The following is a 20,688-nucleotide window of genomic DNA, read 5'->3' as shown; positions in this document are numbered from 1 at the left end:
GAACCAATTGGCCAGTGTAGTGGACAAGGCAAGCATTCTGTCAAAATCAGGAGTTTACGTCGCAGGGTATCCGTCAACCCCCCTCACTATTTCTTTACAGTTATAGGAGAAAAAGTTGACAAAATGCCTCGGGCGCCACTAAGTAATTAAAGGAGCTAAGAGTCCCTCTAGCTTGAAAGTAGACTGTCCGGTTATAATGAGATCTTATTGCTCTTTATACTTTATATTATCTTTATACTTTATACTATTATTATTACAAATACTAATAAGTAACAGGTTTGGTTGCTTAAGACTAAATGAACAAAAGTGTCCTTAAAATCTAACAATCCCCATTACCAATTTCTATGATTAAGCACAGGCAGTTATTTGGGAAAATGTACCGGAAAATTCGGCACTCTGTTAATGACGCAAAATAGTGTGATTTAAGGGACGGGGTTATGATGTTTTTGTACAAGCCGTTACGGATGACGTTCGTTAAGCAAAGCCGGAAACTCAACACCAATCAAGCGAAGCAATCTCAATCAATCGGTCAACATTTACCTCTGCTCTGTTGCTATACGGATAGTAATTATGACATCACGGACTCGGGTATTACTTATCTCTCACCACTTTGAGAAGCCAAGTAATAATTAATAAACGCGGCTACTGCCTGCCCTACAAAACACGAAGAAAGATAGTGTCCAAGCAGTAGTTTTCATCAATCAAACGATTAAACGGAACGGTACCGCCGCGGACAAAAAAATTATCAATTAAATACAAAATAAATCCGCAGTGAGTGTTTCTCTGGTTGCAAACAAGAGTGTAACTTTTCGCGAACGGAACTAATGAAACGTTGGTTTAATCACCCGTTTACTACCTGCCCTACAAAACACGAAGAAAGATAGTGTCCAAACCACAGTTTTAAAAGTTCATAAAGCGGAACGGAATCAATATGAATATTCTAATAATTAATCACAGACAAAAACTCACAGCGGAAAATTAAAATACCACCGTCTTCCAAGCTTGTAAAAATGGCAACTAAAATACCGTAACGCGGATAATTTTACGATTATTTTATCAATATATCCCGCTTACTACCTGCCCTACAAAACACGAAGAAAGATAGTGCCCAGGTAGTAATTTAACAAAAACGCGCTGCTGCCTGCCCTACAAAACACGAAGAAAGATAGTGTCCAGGCACCAGTTATCAATCGCGGCTGTTGCTTGCCCCACAAACACGAAGAAAGATGGGCCCAAACAACAGTTTCAAAATTAAATAAAACGGAACGGGACGGAACGATATCAATAGCAACGGATTCGATAAAGACCTTAATACGCGAGCTTGGAAGCGGCCGGTCAACTGTCAACCGGTGGCTCTTACCTAACCCAATTCACACTGTCAACGTCAAGACAAAATTAAACGTAAATATTGAAAATTTAACGGTATTAAATGGTAAACAAACTTAGTTTCAGCTCTCAAAACCAGATATTTCTAGGTAAAAACAGCGGGACAAAAGCTGGCCACATGTGTACAAGAAAACCGGCTTCTCAAGAAAACCGCGGGAAACTGAATCATGATTTACATTATATTTTGCCACACCGGACATGCCCCTTCATTTAACAGGGCTTCCTAAGGTAGGTAATATTGCAAAATAGAACATGTAAACAATGCAATAGCATGAAAGGAAAATTTTATGAAAATAACCGGAAAACTGGAAGCATAGTGATGAAAACCCTCTCAGTTTTAGGCATTTGTGGTTCTTTATTATCCTAAGAATAACCAGGGCTGAAAACAATAAGGCCAGAGGCTACAACATAGTCAACGGAGAACTAGGCATAACCTATAAGAAATCAAACCTTTCCAGGATACTATCAGGCTAGAAACCTCTTTAAGTTGGTTTCTTTATGTATATTTAGAATTATAAACCCTTCATGACTCACAGGTAAAGCTTAAAATGTATCTTTTTGTTATGTAAATTCTAAATTTAGAGGTTAAAATGTTAACGGAGCAAACTTATCTAAGTTGTCTTATAAAAGACTGCCCGGGCTTACCCTTATTACTATAAAATAAAGACAAAATCTTGTAACTTCGTTACAACATTAGCCAATCTGGTAGAAAATTTCAATAAGCATTAAAGAACACGTAGCGTTCTTTTGAAAAAATATAAAAATACCATTGACAATGATACCAAATCAGCATTTGCTGGCCTCTACACATATTTTTTCTCCAGGGGTGAACAGAAGTGCTTCATGAATGCCCTAAAGGTAAGAAGTTTGACGTTCTGGAGAAAACGGAAATTACAAAGGTAAAAAAGAGTCCTGTTCTCATGTGTGTGAACGACATTTTTACTTTAGAACCAAAATTCATTTCTTATAGTTTAATTAAGCTAAATATTTATTTTTTATAATTTTCCTACTATTATTTATTTAGCCATAATCTTCAGCTTATATTGGTTAACTTGTTGACATTTAAGTAATTTAGTATTAGGTCTACTTAGTCGATAGGTTTTACACTCATACTTCTAATCTTGTGGTACCGGGTTCGATTCTCGATGAGTCTATGTTGTTGCGTCTAGTTTTTAATTTTTATTTCTTGTTTTTTATCATTATAGCCTAAAAATTATTGTTCATTTATGGTTTCATAAATGTTTTTATATAAATTGTTAATTTTGTTTTGACTACTACTTTATTTTAGTCCTGATGATGCCCTAGCTAGAGTTAAACATTTGCAGCCTGTGATTATATATGGCGACTTTGTGTTTTCTTTGTTTTCGTCAATTTTGTGTGCTGGTCTCTTTGAGAATAATGGATGAGATTTTTTTAGTAGAACCTTTTAATAATTGTTACTATGAAATGTTTTCATTAGACAATGCATTTAATAATATCAGCAATTCTAAATTTATTGATAAAGATATGTAATATAAAGGTATGTATTAACTTCCAACAAAACACTCCAAACAAACTAAACGCGCCGCGCGCGTTGTAACAAATTTGTCTAGTGAGTACGTTGCGCTGAACAGAACAGAACGCGCAAAATATTTTCGGTAAATGGATTTTCCTAAAAAAAGAATTTATTTATTTGCAGGTGTTCAGTCTATAGAAGGAAAGAAAGAGAAAGAAAATGTGCTATATTACGTAAGAATAATCTTGTGTACAAGCATCCTACAAGCTAAGAAAACAAAACAAAAATACAATTTCAAAAATTGACAAAACAATGAACAAAATTAAACACAAGAAGACAAAACTTTTTGAACATACTTGAATTAAAGATAACTAAATAAAACAATCAATTACCAAATAAAGATAAACTTGTTGACAAAACTAGAGAAAAAAAACTTTCCAACATGTACAAGGTTAAAACCTATCATTAAAAAAGTCATCCACGTTATAATATGCCTTAGCCAATAAAAGCGTCTTTAATTCTCTTTTAAATTTCTTAACATCCGATATATGTCTAACACATAGAGGAACATGATTGTAAATTTTTTTACTTATGTAACTTAATGAGTTTTTGGTAAGGGAAGACGTAGGAATAGGTAGGGGAACATCATTTACTCGACGAGTCAAATGGCCAGTGTCAGAGGGTAGTTTGGGAATTTTGTGAATAAGAGCAGCTGTTTCTAAGATAAAGAGTGAAAAAAGAGATAGGATTTTTTCAGAAATGAAGAGGGGTTTGCAAGAATCTCTTAACTTAGCAGAACACGGGTATCTAACTGCTTTTTTTTGAATAACAAAGACAATGTTAATTAGCCCCTTATTGGTTAAACCCCAAAAAGGCAAGCCATACCGAATATGAGATTCAATAAGTGAAAAGTACACTGATCGTGCAACCACCCCTCCCAGCTCTTGTTTTTCCATTCTTACTGCAAAACATCCAGAAGACAATTTCCCAGCTAAATGTAAAATATGATCTTCAAACCGAAGGCGACCATCAATGGTAATTCCTAGGAACTTGCAGCACTCTTTATTCTGCAAGAGGGAATTTTCGTCAAACATCAGACCCTGAACATCGCACTTAAACCCCATAATAGACGTCTTTCTTACATTAAACACGAGCCTGTTGGAAGCACACCACCCTGATCTGAAGGTCTTCAAGGATACAACTCTTAATATATTCAGAATTTTTGTGGCTCCATAGTATGGTGGTATCATCAGCAAACTGAACCACCTTGCCCTACAGTTTCAATGAACTCAATTCATCCACATATAGTAAAAATAACAGTGGTCCCAACACTGAACCCTGGGAAACGCCGCATTTCAGGGATCTAGAAGCAGACAAACGCCCAGACACTGTAACCTTCTGAGTACGATTTGATAGATAGGACTCAAGCCATCGCAACGCTACGCCCCTAAAACCATATTTATCGAGCTTAGATAACAGTATTCCATGATCCACACAGTCAAATGCTTTGGATAGATCACAAAACACTGCCACCGATGACTCTCCAGAACTCAAGGACACCATGAGCCCCTTTGCCGGCTTGAAATCCAAACTGATTTGCAGACAAAATGCCATTATGATGTAGAAAGGACAAAATTCTGCTTTTTGCAAGTTTTTCAACTATCTTAGAGAGGGTAGACAAAATAGAAATGGGACGGAAATTACAAGGCTGATCCAAATCTCCATCCTTATGAAGAGGGATAACCACTGCCTGTTTTAAACATGAAGATTTAAACATGAAAATGCCAATATGTAAAGAATTGTTTATGGCAGAAACTAAAGCATTTTAAGGCTGAATCAGGCAAAAAGAGTAACAACCTCGAAGATATACGGTGCCATTTGTTGATCACTGATCGGAACACAGCCACAGCGCGACTTTACTCAAGCCGCGAAATGATAACATCGGCAGCATGGCTTTCAGATTTTCAGTTGTCATAGGACTTAATGGATCCTTTAAGGGACTTAAGGGATCCTTTAAATTCCTCTTTTAAATTTGAGTTTTTAAGTGAAATTTCGGAAAGGAAAGTAAATGTACTTATTATCTAATAAGTACGTAGCTTACTAAGTAACATCTCCCAGCCAGTGTTGGTGTGTTATATACTATAAGAAGAGTGATAAATGGTTATAAAGATAAACACCTTGTTTGTAAACAGAAAAAACAGAAACAGGTAGCCGGCTTAAGTGGGTTATGTGCTATTTATCGATTTTCAAGTTTAATTTACATGTCACTTTAAAGATTTTGGTGTTGCGCTCTTATCTGTGTGATTTGCGATTTCTTGTGAATATCTTGTATTTCACTAAAAGTAGAGACTTATGCCTAAGAGCCAAGGTTAATGCTTTATTCACATCAAAAAATGTAGGTTTTGTTTCATTTATAAACATATTTGGAGGAAATCTGGTAAGGAATACCCATAGTATTAGCAAGTACGAGTATAGGTAAATCTATAAGCTTTATTTATATATCGTCGGCCTCATATGAAAATTGCGTAAGTCAACTTTTTAACAAAAATTGGGTTTTAGTGCCATCTTGTTACGCAGTCTAAACTTCACAAAACTGCAAAAAAAGTTTAGCGATTAATCACCAGATGGTTACTAACCACGAAATTGAGGGTTGCCTAAATCCGACTTTACTTGTCGCAATGTGAATTTGGCGTAAGTCCCACATATTCTATGCTTTGAACGTGGTGTATCCCTTGTGTGTTACAGTTTTTGCTTTTAAACATTAAAAAAAGGAGTTTAAGTGAAACAGTTGTTATAATTTGCTCTAAAAAAGTCCAGGTAAGTGTCCTTTGATAAAATGATTGTATAGAAAATGTTATAATTTATAAAATACCGATTTTTAATTAGGTGTAGGACTTGGGCAATTTTCATTTTTAATTCGAATTGGAGTTACGCCACTTTAATAGTTATTATATTTCAGCGTCCAATCCTCTATATCACTTTACCAGGTAGTACGTCGTACGTTGCTATATCGCGCACAAAGTTTAAAGAATATTTTTCCCCCCATCCGTCCTCTATCATCCATCCAACATTCTATTCATTCGTCGTTTGTGCGTCTCGCGTGCGTGTTGCTCTTGCTCCCGATACGACAGTGCAAGTGATCTATTATTAAAAAAGGTAAGCTTTGCCCTTAAAACTTGATTTACCTATAACATTGTAGGACATCTTAGCTATGGAAAGTACGAACGAGAGTAGTGGCTCTGAATCAGAGCATATTTCCAAAAAACAATTGTTTAAAATGATCAAAAAATTAAAAAAGAAGGTCCATAAACACCGCCATCACTCGTCGGGCGAACGAACAACGTCTCGTTCACGGTCCCCTCAAGGCGACGATCCCGATCGCGACATAGGCCCGCCAGATCACGTGACCGAAGCCCGGCTCGAGACTACCATCATCGAGACGCGAGGTCTCGTTCAGGCTCACAAGGCAGCGTTGATCGGCACCCGCGCGGTCCGACACTTTTAGATTTTGATGACCGTTCTCCGCGCGAAACGGAGTCAATAATCATTGATGCCGCTGCTGAGCGCGATGTGGTGGCGGGAACTTCAGCGGAGCTGGGGCGCGAGTCGACTGCATCCAAGAATATTTCGCCGGTTTTAGAAATTGATATGGAAGAAGATGAATTTTCGATTTTTTTGGGAGAAGATCCTAATATAAAAAATAAAAATAATTTTGAATTGCATTAAGCCCTATGTACACGGTGGGGTCATATAATATCCCATGGCCTTGATAATAATCAAAAGTAAAAATTTTGGAGCGTTATCCCTTACCAAGTAATTGCCCGGAGATAAATGCCCCATTAATAAATCCGGAAGTAGTAGGAGTACTTTCAAACTCCCACATAAAAAGGGATGAGGCTCATTTAGGCATACAAAAACAATTAAAAACACCTTATATGAATTTACATGTTTACCATTTGGTTTGTCAACTGCACCCCACTGTTTCACCAAAATAATGAGACCCGTAGTGGAATATATGAGAAAAAATGGCGTTATCTGTGTTAATTTTTTAGACGATATTTTTATTTTGGGAAAAACAAAAGAAGAATGCGAAAAAAGCGTATTTTTTACCCTCTCGCTTCTTCAATCTATGGGCTTTATTGTCAATTATGACAAGAGTTGTATTTTTCCATCAAAAACTTTAACATTTTTAGGTTTCATTTTTGATTCCATAAAAATGACAATCGAGATTACGCAAGACAAAAAAAAATTTTGCATACCTTGCTCATTTTAAAAAGAAAAACTAATGTAAAAATAAGGGACGTAGCTAAATTTATCGGCTCTCTAAGCTCTGCCTGCCCGGCAATAAAATATGGCTGGGTTTACACCAAAGCATTGGAGAGAGATAAATGCTTAGCTTTAAATAAAAATAATGGATCATATGATGCATGGATGCAATTATCTCCTTTGTCAAAAACAGACCTATTATGGTGGGAGAAAAATATTTTAAGTGCATACAATGAAATAAAACAAGATACTTTCTGTTTAGAAATATTTAGTGACGCTAGTCTTACAGGGTGGGGGGCTTATGCAGAGGCAAAAACAGCAAACGGCTGGTGGTCTGAAGATGATAAAAAATTTTATATTAACGTCTTAGAATTAAAAGCAGTATACTATGCTTTAAAATGCTTAGCTAAACAACATAAGTATTGTATTTGTTGATAAGAACCGATAATACGACTGCTGCCTCCTGCATAAACAGAATGGGTAGCGTTCAACATACAAATCTAGCAAAAATTACTAAAATAATCTGGCAATGGTGCAAAGAACGAAATATCTGGCTTTTCGCTTCTTACATTCCTTCTAAAAATAATGAAATAGCCGACAAACAATCTAGATTAACTGCTCCCGAAACTGAGTGGTGTCTTTCGAAAACCGCTTTTAGTAAAATTCTACAAAAATTTGGAAAGCCAAATATTGATTTATTCGCATCAAAAGCCAACACAAAATGTGAAACATATATTTCGTGGAAACAAGATCCAGACGCTTTATCAATAGATGCATTTACTATTTGCTGGAAAGATTTGTATTTCTACGCTTTCCCTCCTTTTTCAATGATAACTCGAACCATTCAAAAAATAATCACTGATAAGGCTGAGGGAATCTTGGTGGTGCCATTGTGGCCTTCACAACCCTGATTCCCAAAATTCACATTAATGAAAATCGAAGAAATAATTTTTTCGCCTGACATTAATTTACTTTCCTGACCTTTTAGAGTACACCATCCTCTAGCAAAGACACTTTCCCTGGTGGCGGCCAAATTATCAGGCAAGCTCTACTCATAAAGGGATACCCACAATGCTCCATTGATACAGCCTTAGCTTCAATTTCGTCGTCAACAATGAAGCAGTATGAGGGAACATACAAGCTTTGGTGGCAATACTGCCAGACAACAGATGTACACATGCATAAAGCGGAAGTAAATCATGTTATCTCCTTTCTTTAAAGTTTATTTGATGCGAAAAATTATCAGTTTGGTACATTTAATTCGCATAAGTCTGCGCTCTCACTTATATTAGACGAAAATATACAAAAAGATTCTCGTATATCCAGATATATGAAAGGCATAGCAAAATTAAGACCTTCAAGACCCAAATACAATTGTACTTGGGATCCACAACAAGTGATAAACTCCTTAGGAAAGTGGGACAATTCCAAAATCAGCCTTCAGCATCTATCTTATAAAGTAGCAACTTTACTAACGCTTATTACGGGACAACAAATCCAAACTATTTCTCTAACTAGAACCTCTAATTTACAAGAAAATTCTTCGGGTATACAAATATTAATAACGGATCAAATAAAGACGTCAGACGTCCAAACATTAATAAGCTACAGCCATGTCTTCAAATACCGTTTTTCCTAGAAAAACCTTCTATTTGCCCAGCTACAAGTATAAAAAACTATTTGGAAATCACCCGGGAAAAAGGATCTGCATCTGATGATGGTTTATTTATTACTCTTAAAAGTCCGCATAAACCAGCGACAAAGCAAACAGTAAGTAGATGGGTTAAAAATACACTAAAATTAGCAGGTATTGATTCAGATATTTTTAAACCTCATTCTGTCCGCCATGCGTCAACTTCGGCGGCACTAAAAAGTGGAGTTCCCCTGGAATCTATAATGCAGGCCGCTGGCTGGACTAGAGAAACGACATTTACAAGATTTTATCAGAGAAAAATAGTTAAAAATACTACTTTCGCTGAACAAATCCTTTCATTAGAATCATAAATTTGTGTTCTTTTCATTTTTAATGCACTTTATAATTTCATTTTTAACCTGATTTATCAACATCAGGTATATCAAAATGTATTTTTACTTTCTAAGCATAATAACGTTATTCTCTCGAGTTTGTTAAACACTATGGAGAAAATCTTTTTTAGTTTTGTGTTAAGTTAATATTAATATAAAATATTAACAAATTATTTGTGTATAACTTATTACTCAATTACAATCGTCACTACTTTAAACATCTACCTGGTAAAGTGATATAGAGGATTGGACGCTGAAATATAATTTAACGATCAAATGAACTTACCTGTGAAATTCGATCGTAATTATATGAACCCTGACCCAAAATTAATCAACATATTATTATTATAATAATATAATCACCCAAACGATTGTATATGACAAAAACACTTTGAACAGAATGAATAGAATGTTGGATGGATGATAGAGGACGGATGGGGGGAAAAATATTCTTTAAACTTTGCGCGCGATATAGCAACGTACGACGTACTACCTGGTAAAGTGATATCTTCGGATTGGACGCTTCATATAATTACGATCGAATTTCACAGGTAAGTTCATTTGATCGTTAAATTTTTTTATGTCTGTAAAATGCTTTTTTTTAATAAGAATTAAAAAAAGACCAATTAAATTTATTTAAAAAAGATAAGTCAATCGCGTGTGTTTAAAAGGAACTTTTTGCTTTGGATTGGTGTGTTTAAGAAGGCCAAAAAAAAAGTTTAATTCTATGATAGTTTATGAGTCCTGGAAAGTATATTTTATGTTCAAATTTTTATTCTAAATATTTTTAATTATTTTAGAAGTAAAATAATTTTTTTAGGTTTTTGCAGGGCCTTTTTAATAGCCTAAAATATTTTACTTATATTAAGAACGAATTTCGATTTATTCTTAAAACAACGAATTTCTTATGATAAGAAAATAGGTGAAAAATAAAATTCTTTAACTAAGCAAATCACAGTTCTTAATTTAATAAGATCTGTTTTAAATGAAAATAATATTTTTTTGGTGTTTGGTTTTTAAAATTAAGTTAATTTTTCTATGTGTGTATTGAATTTTATTGTATAAATAAACCATGTAAAGTTATAATACGTGTTAATTCGCAGTATTTTTTTCAGAATGAATAAGAGTTCAAGAAGCTATAAAATACTTTATAAAGCGAGTCTTGAAAGTGTGAATGAAATGAGTTGCTCCCCAATGCAACCTAAAAACTGCCCAACGATTAGTGATGTTAATCAACAGTTTCCGAAACAAAAAAAAAATCCGAACCAAAAGTTATCGTTTCAAGTGACGTTACAATTTCTTCTAATCCTGAGTATTCGGATGCATTAGCACATTTAAAAGAAGAATGTATGTTGGCCCAAAACTTGCTTAATGGATCTACAAAAGAATTACAAGAAAATATTGACTCCAACTTGACCGGCAATGAGGATTTTGTCAAGAAAATTATATCACTGGATAATACTGATACTTTAGATGCCTTTATTGACTTGGATACCATAAACAACGCCGATATAACTTTCGAAGAGGCTAGTTATACGGGCACAAATCTGACCAATAATAATAATGTTCGGACTAGCGACCAAAAAAATCTAGAAAACACAAGCACCACAAGTTTTGAAAATATTTCTGAAAAGATCTTTGCAAATGAAACGGCAAATTTAAGTGATTTTGACAACATTGACACAGTCGATGATGAGAGAGACCTAAGTGAAAGGGAGAGTATTGCAGAAAATGAAGACAAAAAGGGTAAAAGGAAGAAAAACAGGTTGAGCGACAGTCAAGGATGGGAGTACAACATTAACAAAAAGAAGAGACAAGAAGGGGATTCGTATATGGGCAGAAAGGATAACAAATTTTCTGTTTAGAGAACTGAAAGAAAATTAAAAATGAGATGTTCATGTAAAGAGGGGTCAAAGAAAATTATTTTTAAATGTTATCTCTTAAATGACGAACAAAGACAAAAAATATTTCAAACATTCTGGAAGTATACATGGGAGGAGAAAAAAAATTTTGTCAATGGAAGAGGGGTCTCTTCAAATATCAAAAGGGCAAGGAACCGAAAAACCGAAGGAGAAAGTAGAAGAAAATGCTCTTATTCTTTCTTTCTTGACATAAAAAAAGAGAGAGTTAGAGGATGCAAAATGATGTTTTGCAACACACTTCGTGTGTCCATGAGAACTATTACTCACTGGTTAAATAAAAGCTTTAATTCACCCAAAAAATAAAAATTTAATAATGTAGAAACTGAAACTGAAGACTGCGACCAAAAACACCAAATAAGAAATATTGAGAAAAAAAAATCATTTAAAGATTTTCTTAATCATTTACCAAAGCTAGAATCTCATTACTGCCGCAAATCGTCTTCAAAGCTATACTTAGAACCCCGCTGGGAAAACAAAACTGAACTCTATGATTTTTATAAAAATGTTTGGTTAACAGATAAAAACACAGAACCAGTTGGATGAACCCTATTTAAATATATTTTTGAAGAACTAAATTTATCTCTCTTCAGTACCAAAAAGGACAAATGTGATATTTGTGTAGGGCACCGAACATAAAATGTTTCCGATCTACTTCATGAAGCACATATAAAAAAAGGAAGAGGCAAGAAATGAAAAAGAAAAGGAGAAGCAGTCACCCCATGAAGTGTTTACCATGGATCTCCAATCTGTTTTACTGTGTCGACAGTCAAACGTGTCTGCCCTTTACTACAAAACTAAATTGATTCTGCACAATTTTACTATTTTTAATCTACATACAAAAGATGGTTACTGTTTTCTGTGGCAGGAAGGGGAAAGGGAGTTAAAGGCTAAACTGTTTTGCCTCGATTATTTGTACCTTCTTAGGTACCATGGTTTTACCAGCTATGGATCCAAATACCAAAACTATTATTCTTTACAGTGACGGTTGTGGTGCACAGAATCGCAATTCCACTTTGTCTAACCCCACTTTGTCCATATTAAATCCTCCACTTTGTCCCTATAAAATTTTTTAATGGAAAAAAAGTATGTGTTATTCAAAAATACTTAGAGAAGGGTCTTACACAAATGGAATGCGATTCTATGCATTCCACAATTGAAAGAAAGATTACAGGCAGGGTAATAAACGTACCTGCCGATTACGTAAATTTAATAAAAGTTGCGAGAAAAAACCAACATATTATGTTCAAAATTTGAATCATGATTATTTGAAAGATTTTTCTGTAATTAACTTTTTTAATTCAATTCGGCCTGGACGTAAAACTGGTGACCCTACTGTACAAGATATTAGAGCTCTAAAATATAATTCAAACGGATCCATTGAAGATAAGATTAGGTATTCTGGTGAATTTCAAATACTTCCAGTCAGATTTATACCCATGGAAAAGCTACCAAAGCTCTATCAAGGTAAATTAAAAATTAAAAGGGAAAAGTTTAAACACCTTCAATTGCTAAAAAATACTATGGAACCAGATTACCATCCTTTCTATAACAATCTTGAACATGAATCCTAAGGGTTCGTATAACATGTAATGTTTTTCTAAGAATGTAAGTACTTAATGTTTTTAATTTTTAATGTTTTTTAAAAGGAATTAATAAACAATAAAATAATAATTAACAATTATAATAGTTGTATTTTTAATATGAAATATGCGTATGTCCAAAATGCGATGAGTTTTTATGATTCCTGCCTAAGTCCTTTAACTTGTTTAAATAAAAAAAAATCTTTTCCTGACATTTCCGATATTAGTTTTTATAAAACAAAACATAATTTAAAAAAAGTCTTTAAAGTTACATTACTGTTAGTCAATAACTATTTTTTTCGCCTACTGTAAAATTTACATTTTTGGACTTACGCAAAATTCATATGAGGCCGACGATAAAGGAATTCATTGAAGATTTTTTTTGCCTTTTGAAACATGCCAAAACAAGTCCCTGCTGTGTTCCCGGATCTAAATCTAATTACAAAAGTAGTTTAAGAGCAGGGTAAGCAAGTATTTCTGTTTTTGGCTTCCCCAAAGATGAACAACTTAAAATTAATTGCCTAAAAGCCATACCAAGAGATAATTGAGCTCCTGCTCAATATTCTGTGGTTTGTGCCAAGCATTTTGACTCGAATGATATTATCCGTGAAGATGATTATCTTTGGCCTGATGGCACACTCACTAAGATTATAGTTAAATTAAGATTAGTTTGCTCAGCAGTGCCTCAATTTTTTCCAAATTTACCTGCATATTTAACAAAAACAGTGCATCTTCCTAGAAAAAGTCCAGACAAAAGAAATAGTGAATAACAAAAACATAAAGAACTTGCCAATGAAGCCTTTGATTTCATAACAAATTTTCAAGATCTTATGAGGAATTATTCCCAAAAAATTCTAATAATGCATGTATATAATTATTAACGGCGTCTATACATATTTGAATGTATCAATCACATAAATAAAATATTCTCATTTGTAAATAAAGCAAAATCAAAATTGAACGTCCATCTCGGCAGAGCCGCGCTTTCAAAGCATAAACGGATCCACGTTAAGCGACGTTGGCGAACACCGCAAACAGACGCAATGCTCCGCGCAAAATTATTTGTTGCAGATTCTTCTGCCAAATAAGCAAATTGCACCTTAAAGCCACCAAAACATAGGTTGAACAAGTGACTCAAGCAAAAATTCTTGTCATTCCAGAACAAGCAGTCCAAATTGCTACAAAATGTGATTCAGAAAAATATATATCAATATACTCACCAACACTTATATCAATTCCACATTTGTGTGAAATATATAATGGATGAAGAAAATTTATCAACGATGTGAGAATAAAACAAGGAAAACCATTGATTCTTCCACAATTTCAAATAACCCATACAGTCCTACCACTAAATCAAGCAAAACTCCACATGAGTACTATAGACTTCAGTGAATTTTATCGATTGAAAGATCTTGTTAATCCTTCTAAAGTGAAGTTTACCACGACTCTTCAATAACCTTCATGATAATTGTTACCATAGCTATAATTTGCACAATTATCATGATTTTGCTCCTGATTTTCAGGTAATTCGATTCAAGTCATAAGATGACACCCCTTCAGCCACTCCGTTATGTTTGCTTCTTAAGAAGGGAGGAGTTAGATGTGCACATATTGCCCAGTAGTATTTAATCAGCGGCAACCTTCCATATGTAAGTACTATGTATGACATAGGAAAAAGGGAACTAAAACTAAACTATAACTATAAGAAATAACTTTTTTACTTTTTATGATAAACAAATGAAATTTGGTATATATATATATATATATATATATATATCATAAGCATATCCATAAGCAAAATATTATATTTAGGTTGGCACACTTGTGTACATAACTTATAGCTTACTTAGTTATATTTCATACTTTATTTGCAGTATCAGTCAATATTTTCATTGTTAAATTAAGTTAATCTTCGTTCTTGCTTTGAGTACACTGTACATCATTGTTTGTCAAATAAAAAGTTTTTTAAAAAGTCACTGGCGTAATAGAAAACATAATTGGCGCAATGGGGTAGGATTGGAGTAGTTTGTGTGATCCTGTATTCACGTCATCGGGACGCCGTGGTCACTACATTTACTTGAATTTTAGAATTGAATTTTATGTTATTTCATTAATAACATTCTTTTAAAAATATTCTTTTTACTCTATGATGTTTGTAGCTATTCTAAATAAAAATAAACAATTGTTGGATTTTGCAAAAAGACTACAAGTATTGTATAGTGCTTTAGCTCAAAAAATTAATAATTTTGATGAAACTATCTTTACAGCTCAGACAAAACTTATTCATCTTAGACAATATGATAATATACGCTTAAGAACATTTATCAGAGGATTAAATAACCCGTTACAAGGAATTATATAATTTAAAAAAATCCAGATTGCATAAAAACTTACCATAATAAACAACTAACACCAATGCACAAACCACAAGCATTCTCATAAAACAACTCACAACACAGAAATTTGAATAATAACATACAATATTCAAACCAAAATAATTTGAGAACTCCGAATAATAATCAACAATATAACTAGAGACCAACCTTCATTCCAAATCACCAGAATTTTAATCAAAATACCAATTTCCCACGAGGTCCAGTTCCAGTACAACCTAGGCCAACGGCACAGCAATCTCCTTCAACTAATCGACAAGTTTTCGGCACCGCAAATTTATGTATTGTATTTAAACCCACACGTCAAATACCCCTTAATAAGCCTGAGCCGATGTCAACTAGAATATCTTATACAATGCCACAAAATGTCGACTAATAATCATCAAGCTATCAGGCCCCACAAATTTCACTTCACAAAAACTTTTCAAAATGGAAAATCAAAATGAAAATGTTACAACCCTGCTCGATAATAACCTTAATGATAATAATTATTATTATGAAAATAATTTCGAGAATCCTTTGGAGAACGAGACAAATCTTGATGAAACATATGGAAATAATCCCTATACATCAATAGGGATTATTTCCCTCAGATTCCCTCAGATTCAGAATATCAACTTGAATATTCATATGGGGAGAATTCATCATCTTTTCCTGACTCATTAGAAGCAAATGAAAATTTTCACACTACTAACAATATGTGAAGTAAATACTCAAGTCACAAACAGCCTCCCTTATATCGAAATTCAAAATCCACCTATTTAATTAATGATAGATACTGGCTGTTATCCCTCAATATTACGACCCTCTTTAGCAGAAAATCTTTCTCGATAACATTTATCAATTTTATGAAGTAATGAATTAACCAATGAACTAACCAACCGGAGATGGAAAAAAAGAAGTTCTCTATAAAGCCAACATTCCAGCTTTTCCACAACTTAAAATAAGAAAATAATTCAATCGATTTCATACTTTATGATTTTCATGACTATTAAGATGGTATTTTAGGCCATCGAGAGATAACCAAATTCATGTTTAACATTGACCTATATCATAAAATGCTGATAAAGTCAGACGGTACTATGATCTTGCCGTTCAAATATCACGAACCTGATCAAGATCACAGTCAATGCCCAATGAAATCCTAAGCACAAAAGTAACCGTAACGACAAAAAAATTCTGTTGATATAATTATATCCGAAGAAATAATGATTCACCTTAGATACCCGAAACGCTCTACATAGGAAAAAATTATTTTGCACGTGTTGATATCTATAATAATACAGATAAGAATATTACTGTCGATTTATTGAGTCCAATTGACTGTAAAATTTTCCCAGAATATCACTAAGACAATTTCGATTTTTTTCATATAGATAATTTAATTAATTCAAACACAGAAATACCCCACAATAATTACATTACATTTCATAAGAATCCCGACATTACCCAACTTATAAGACATGGCCATCTTAATAAAGAGGAGAAAAGTCAAAATATTTTAAATTAATCAGGGAATTTTCAGAAATTTTTCGTAGAGAGAATGAAAAATTAACATTCACTAATAAAATAAAACATGAAATTAAAACACACGATAAAATCCCGATACATGTCAAATCATATAAATACCCTTTCATACACAAGGAAGAAGTTCAAAAACAAATTAGCAAAATGCTGAAAGACGGAATTACCCAGCCAAAGTCCATGGAGTAGTCCAATATAGAAGTAAAAAACCTAACGCAAGTGAAAAACAAAAATGGTGAATTGTTAATGACTACAGACAGGTTAACTCTAAAACCATTGATGACAGATACCCTCTGCCAAACATTAATGATATATTAGACAAATTAGGAAGGTGTACATACTTTTCCACAATTGACTTCCACCAAATAGAGACGGCACAAAATTCTATAGAGAAAACAGCATTCACAGTGAAAAATGGCCATTCTGAATATGTAAGGATGCTATTTGGACAATCATGGACAATGTACTTACAGACCTTTAAAGAAAAACTTGTTTAGTTTACATGGATGACATTATTGTTTTTTTAGCAAGCCTAGAAAAGCATATAAAAAACCTGCAACATGTTTTCCAAAGACTAGAATCAGCAAAATTAAAAATTCAACTTGAAAAATCTGAATTCTTATGAACAGAAGTTAAATTCCTGGGACACGTAATAACGAACGACGGAGTCAAACCCAATCTCAGAAAAATAGAAGCAATCCAAAAATTCCCGAACCCAAGAACACCAAAAGAAATAAAATCATTCTTAAAACTCTTAGGTTACTTTAGACACTTTGCACAATTAACTAAACCATTCACGAAATGCCTAAGGAAAGGAGCAGTATTAAAACACACCCCTGAATACATACAAGCCTTTGAAATCTCTAAAAATTTGTTGTGCAACGATGCTTTATTACAATATCCAGACTTTACTAAACCCTTCATCTTAACCACCCATGCTTCAAATATAGCAATAGGAGAAGTATTATGTCAAGGAAATATAGGACAATATCTTCCAATCGCAGACGCATCAAGAACCTTACATCAAGAAGAATGCAACTATTCGACAATTATCGAAACTATCGAAAAAGAACTTTTAGCCATACTATAGGCTACGTCATGCTTTTAAGACAAAACATTTTAAAAACAAAATTAGATAGGTATCACTTAACTTTGACCAATAATTGACTGATATAAATGAAATATTGTACTTTGTCAAAGAATATATTGATCCTGAAGTTGTACACTGTATGTACATTAAACAATCAAAATTAAAAGAGGAGTCATATTATCCCAAACATTTAAACACAACTCTTATAAATTAGTAACTTCTAATACCGTTATTTTTACATTTTAGAGATATAGTAAATGTTGAAATGCAAACAAATTTCAGAGAAAAACCATCACGAGAAAACTTGCCACCGAGTTAATACCTCGGTGGAATGGTGGCTCGGTGAATGTATGATGTCTTTGAAGAAACTATATTACTGGCCCAATATGAAATTAGATCTCACCCAATATATAAATAACTGTGACATATGTCAACAGGCTAAATATGACTTCCACCTTCCAAAACTAGAATTTTCACTACACACCTAGAGAACCTTTAGAATCCATCCATATGGATACTTTCCAAATTGCAAACAATAATTGATGTTTTTTCACGTTATACTCAAGCTTAGTCCTTAGAACACAGTTGCAACGCAATTACAGTTCTCGATAACTTAGCTATTTTCATAAGTCACCATGGATTTCATAAGTCACCAACCTTATTAGATTTCCTGTGATAATTATAGCAGATAATTATATAACTAATATAAATTATATAATTATACCAGATACACAGAATTTAAAACTTCTTTATTAATTGATTTCTGCAAACTTCACAAAATAAAACTTCATTTCACTACTACAGGCAACTCGAATAGTATCAGCCCTGCTAAAAGGGTACATTCAACCCTAATTGACCATCTTAGAGTTTTAAAACTCAAAGACCCAAATACAATAACAAAACAATTAATGATTTACGCAATGTGTTACTAATCAAAACCCTTTCGATGTCTTAAATGGACGTTTAAAGGCCTTAGACCCATTTGATTTAAGAGATGAGATTATCTCAAAATAATCAATCTTTTAACACTAAATTACGTCTCTATGAAAAACAAAACAAAAATAGAGAAACCCCCATACAGATACCATCAGGATCAAAAATCTTTGTAACCGCTAAATCTGCTTTAAGAACTACAGATAAACCGCGAGACATATCCTCAAACCACAATTAATTGTTTATATTACATTATAAAATGCTTAGCTTAGGACTATTTTTATATTTAAGAAATCGCTTGTAATTTATCGTTAGCATTAATATTGTGTCAAAGCCTCGGCTAATACCGTTGCTGTTCATATTTCTGTTCACCTAGTTTTAAGGCCCTTTTGTATCAATAAATGTTTTTTAAAAGTCCGTTCGTCGATATCTGAATTTAACTGGCGCTGCGAACAGGATAGTGCAATTTTACCCTTTATTGGTTTACCGTTGTGTAAAAGTGATTGTCAAATCTTAGTGCACTATCCATCAAGAATCTGAAGACATCGACCAACCCCAAGTACCGCAACCCTTGGTACTGCGACCCTTTTGGAGAAGACCAAGCCGAGAAACTGCTAAGCCGCCTACCGTGTTGTCAGGGACCTAGCTGATCCAAGTGCTGCCTTCCCAAGCATCTCATCTGGACCAGAACGATTCAAGCCACACCTTTATAGGGACTCCTTTGGTTGTGAACCTCTACTGTGCAAGCTCTATGGGTCATCCCTTGATTGTACTGTAAGTTTTTGTTTGAATTGCCATTATTCTATGTCTAGTCCATATCCGTCGCAAAAATTAAAAAACATATTAATACGAAATAAGGCATCTTTAGGATTAGTAGTTGAAAACGAAAATTCAAATATTTCTAATAGTCAAAATATTTCCGATCAAAATAATTTAGATAGCATAAGTAACCTATTAGATAACTTAACTTTAGATTCTAATTTATCTAAACCTAATTTAAATATTAAAATGGAAAACATAAGATTCCACACTTCTCTCTTACCAACCTTCTCTGGAATTCAAAACCATTTGGAAAGTTTTATAATATCCATAGATGAGTTTTACCAATTATATTTTACAATTGATGGTATTGAACAAAATAAAGTTGTTTTAGCAGCCATTAAGTCAAAGTTAATTGACAATGCTCGAGACTTTTTACTTTCTAGACCAGATTTAGATTCATGGCCTTCAATTAAAGAGGCCCTAAGGATAAAGTTCGGTGATCCTATCACTTATCAAATTTTACACCAACAACTACAATACTTTAAGATCAATAAAAATGAAAGCATATTACAATTTGTAGATAGACTCAAATCCTTTGTACAAAGAATTTTTTCTAAATTACATTGCGAAGTCTCAGATGTAAATGCGAAATTAATTTTAATTAATCAAATAGAAAAAACTTCGGTTTTAATTCTGACAGCCAATTCGCCTCAGACATTAAAAACGATGTTAATGTTACAACGCCCTAATACACTTGATGATGCATATACGCATGTAATTAACTATAATATGATTGAATCACAGGTAAATTTTTCAAATCTGTCTAATGTTCATAATAACCAATTTACTAATAATAATAACCATAATTCCTATGTAAAACAAAATAGCTTCCAAAGTCCCGTAAGATTACTACCCCAGAATCAACCCCCCATGACATTCCCCCAGCAACAATTTCCCAGTCAACCCATACAAATACGACCTAGACCAGTTCAAAGACATTATCCGACAAATGCTCAAGTTTTTGGAAAACCAAGAAACGTCTTCGCTCCCCAAAATCATAATAAACCTAAATTAGACCCCCCTACTCCAATGTCAATCTCCATAACTGGACCCTCTAGGCAGTATCAACAAAGAATGCCTTTTCGACAACCAAACTTTTTCCAATCATCAGGCCCCCGAAATTTTGTGTCCCAAGAGTTAACTAACATTGAGACCAACACTAACTCTTATCCCGATGTGCCTTATGTCGAAGATAACCAGTCTGAACATTATACCGATTATTCACCCCAACATTATTCTGAATATTACG

The 20,688-nt window shown here is 33.6% G+C and overlaps 1 protein-coding gene and 1 long non-coding RNA gene across 10 annotated transcripts in view; one reads left to right on the top strand and one right to left on the bottom strand.

Annotated features, from left to right (window-relative positions):
* LOC126745256 (DNA polymerase zeta catalytic subunit) overlaps positions 1-20,688 on the bottom strand; it is a 125,751-nt gene that overhangs the window by 70,165 nt on the left and 34,898 nt on the right. For 2 of the 7 annotated variants that reach the window (XR_007663484.1, XM_050453014.1), the window contains exon 7: positions 541-654. The exons of the other annotated variants lie outside the window; for them this stretch is intronic. The gene's annotated coding sequence lies outside the window, so the exon portion shown is untranslated. The remainder of the gene's footprint in view (positions 1-540; positions 655-20,688) is intronic. 7 annotated transcript variants of the gene reach the window in all.
* The window catches only part of LOC126745260 (uncharacterized), a 65,218-nt gene continuing 45,977 nt past the window's right edge, over positions 1,448-20,688 (top strand). For 2 of the 3 annotated variants that reach the window (XR_007663487.1, XR_007663486.1), the window contains exons 1-3: positions 1,448-1,614; positions 1,722-1,922; positions 14,201-14,326. This is a non-coding gene — a long non-coding RNA (uncharacterized LOC126745260). Of the gene's footprint in view, positions 1,615-1,721; positions 1,923-5,972; positions 6,038-14,200; positions 14,327-20,688 lie in introns of those variants that run through there. The other variant, XR_007663488.1, reaches the window with a different exon arrangement.

The sequence above is a fragment of the Anthonomus grandis genome, chromosome 15 (genome assembly GCF_022605725.1).
Source record: "Anthonomus grandis grandis chromosome 15, icAntGran1.3, whole genome shotgun sequence".
In the NCBI taxonomy this organism is placed as follows: domain Eukaryota; kingdom Metazoa; phylum Arthropoda; class Insecta; order Coleoptera; family Curculionidae; genus Anthonomus; species Anthonomus grandis.
The sequence above is the reverse complement of the archived record's forward strand: the minus strand, read 5'-3'. Positions and strand labels throughout refer to the sequence as shown.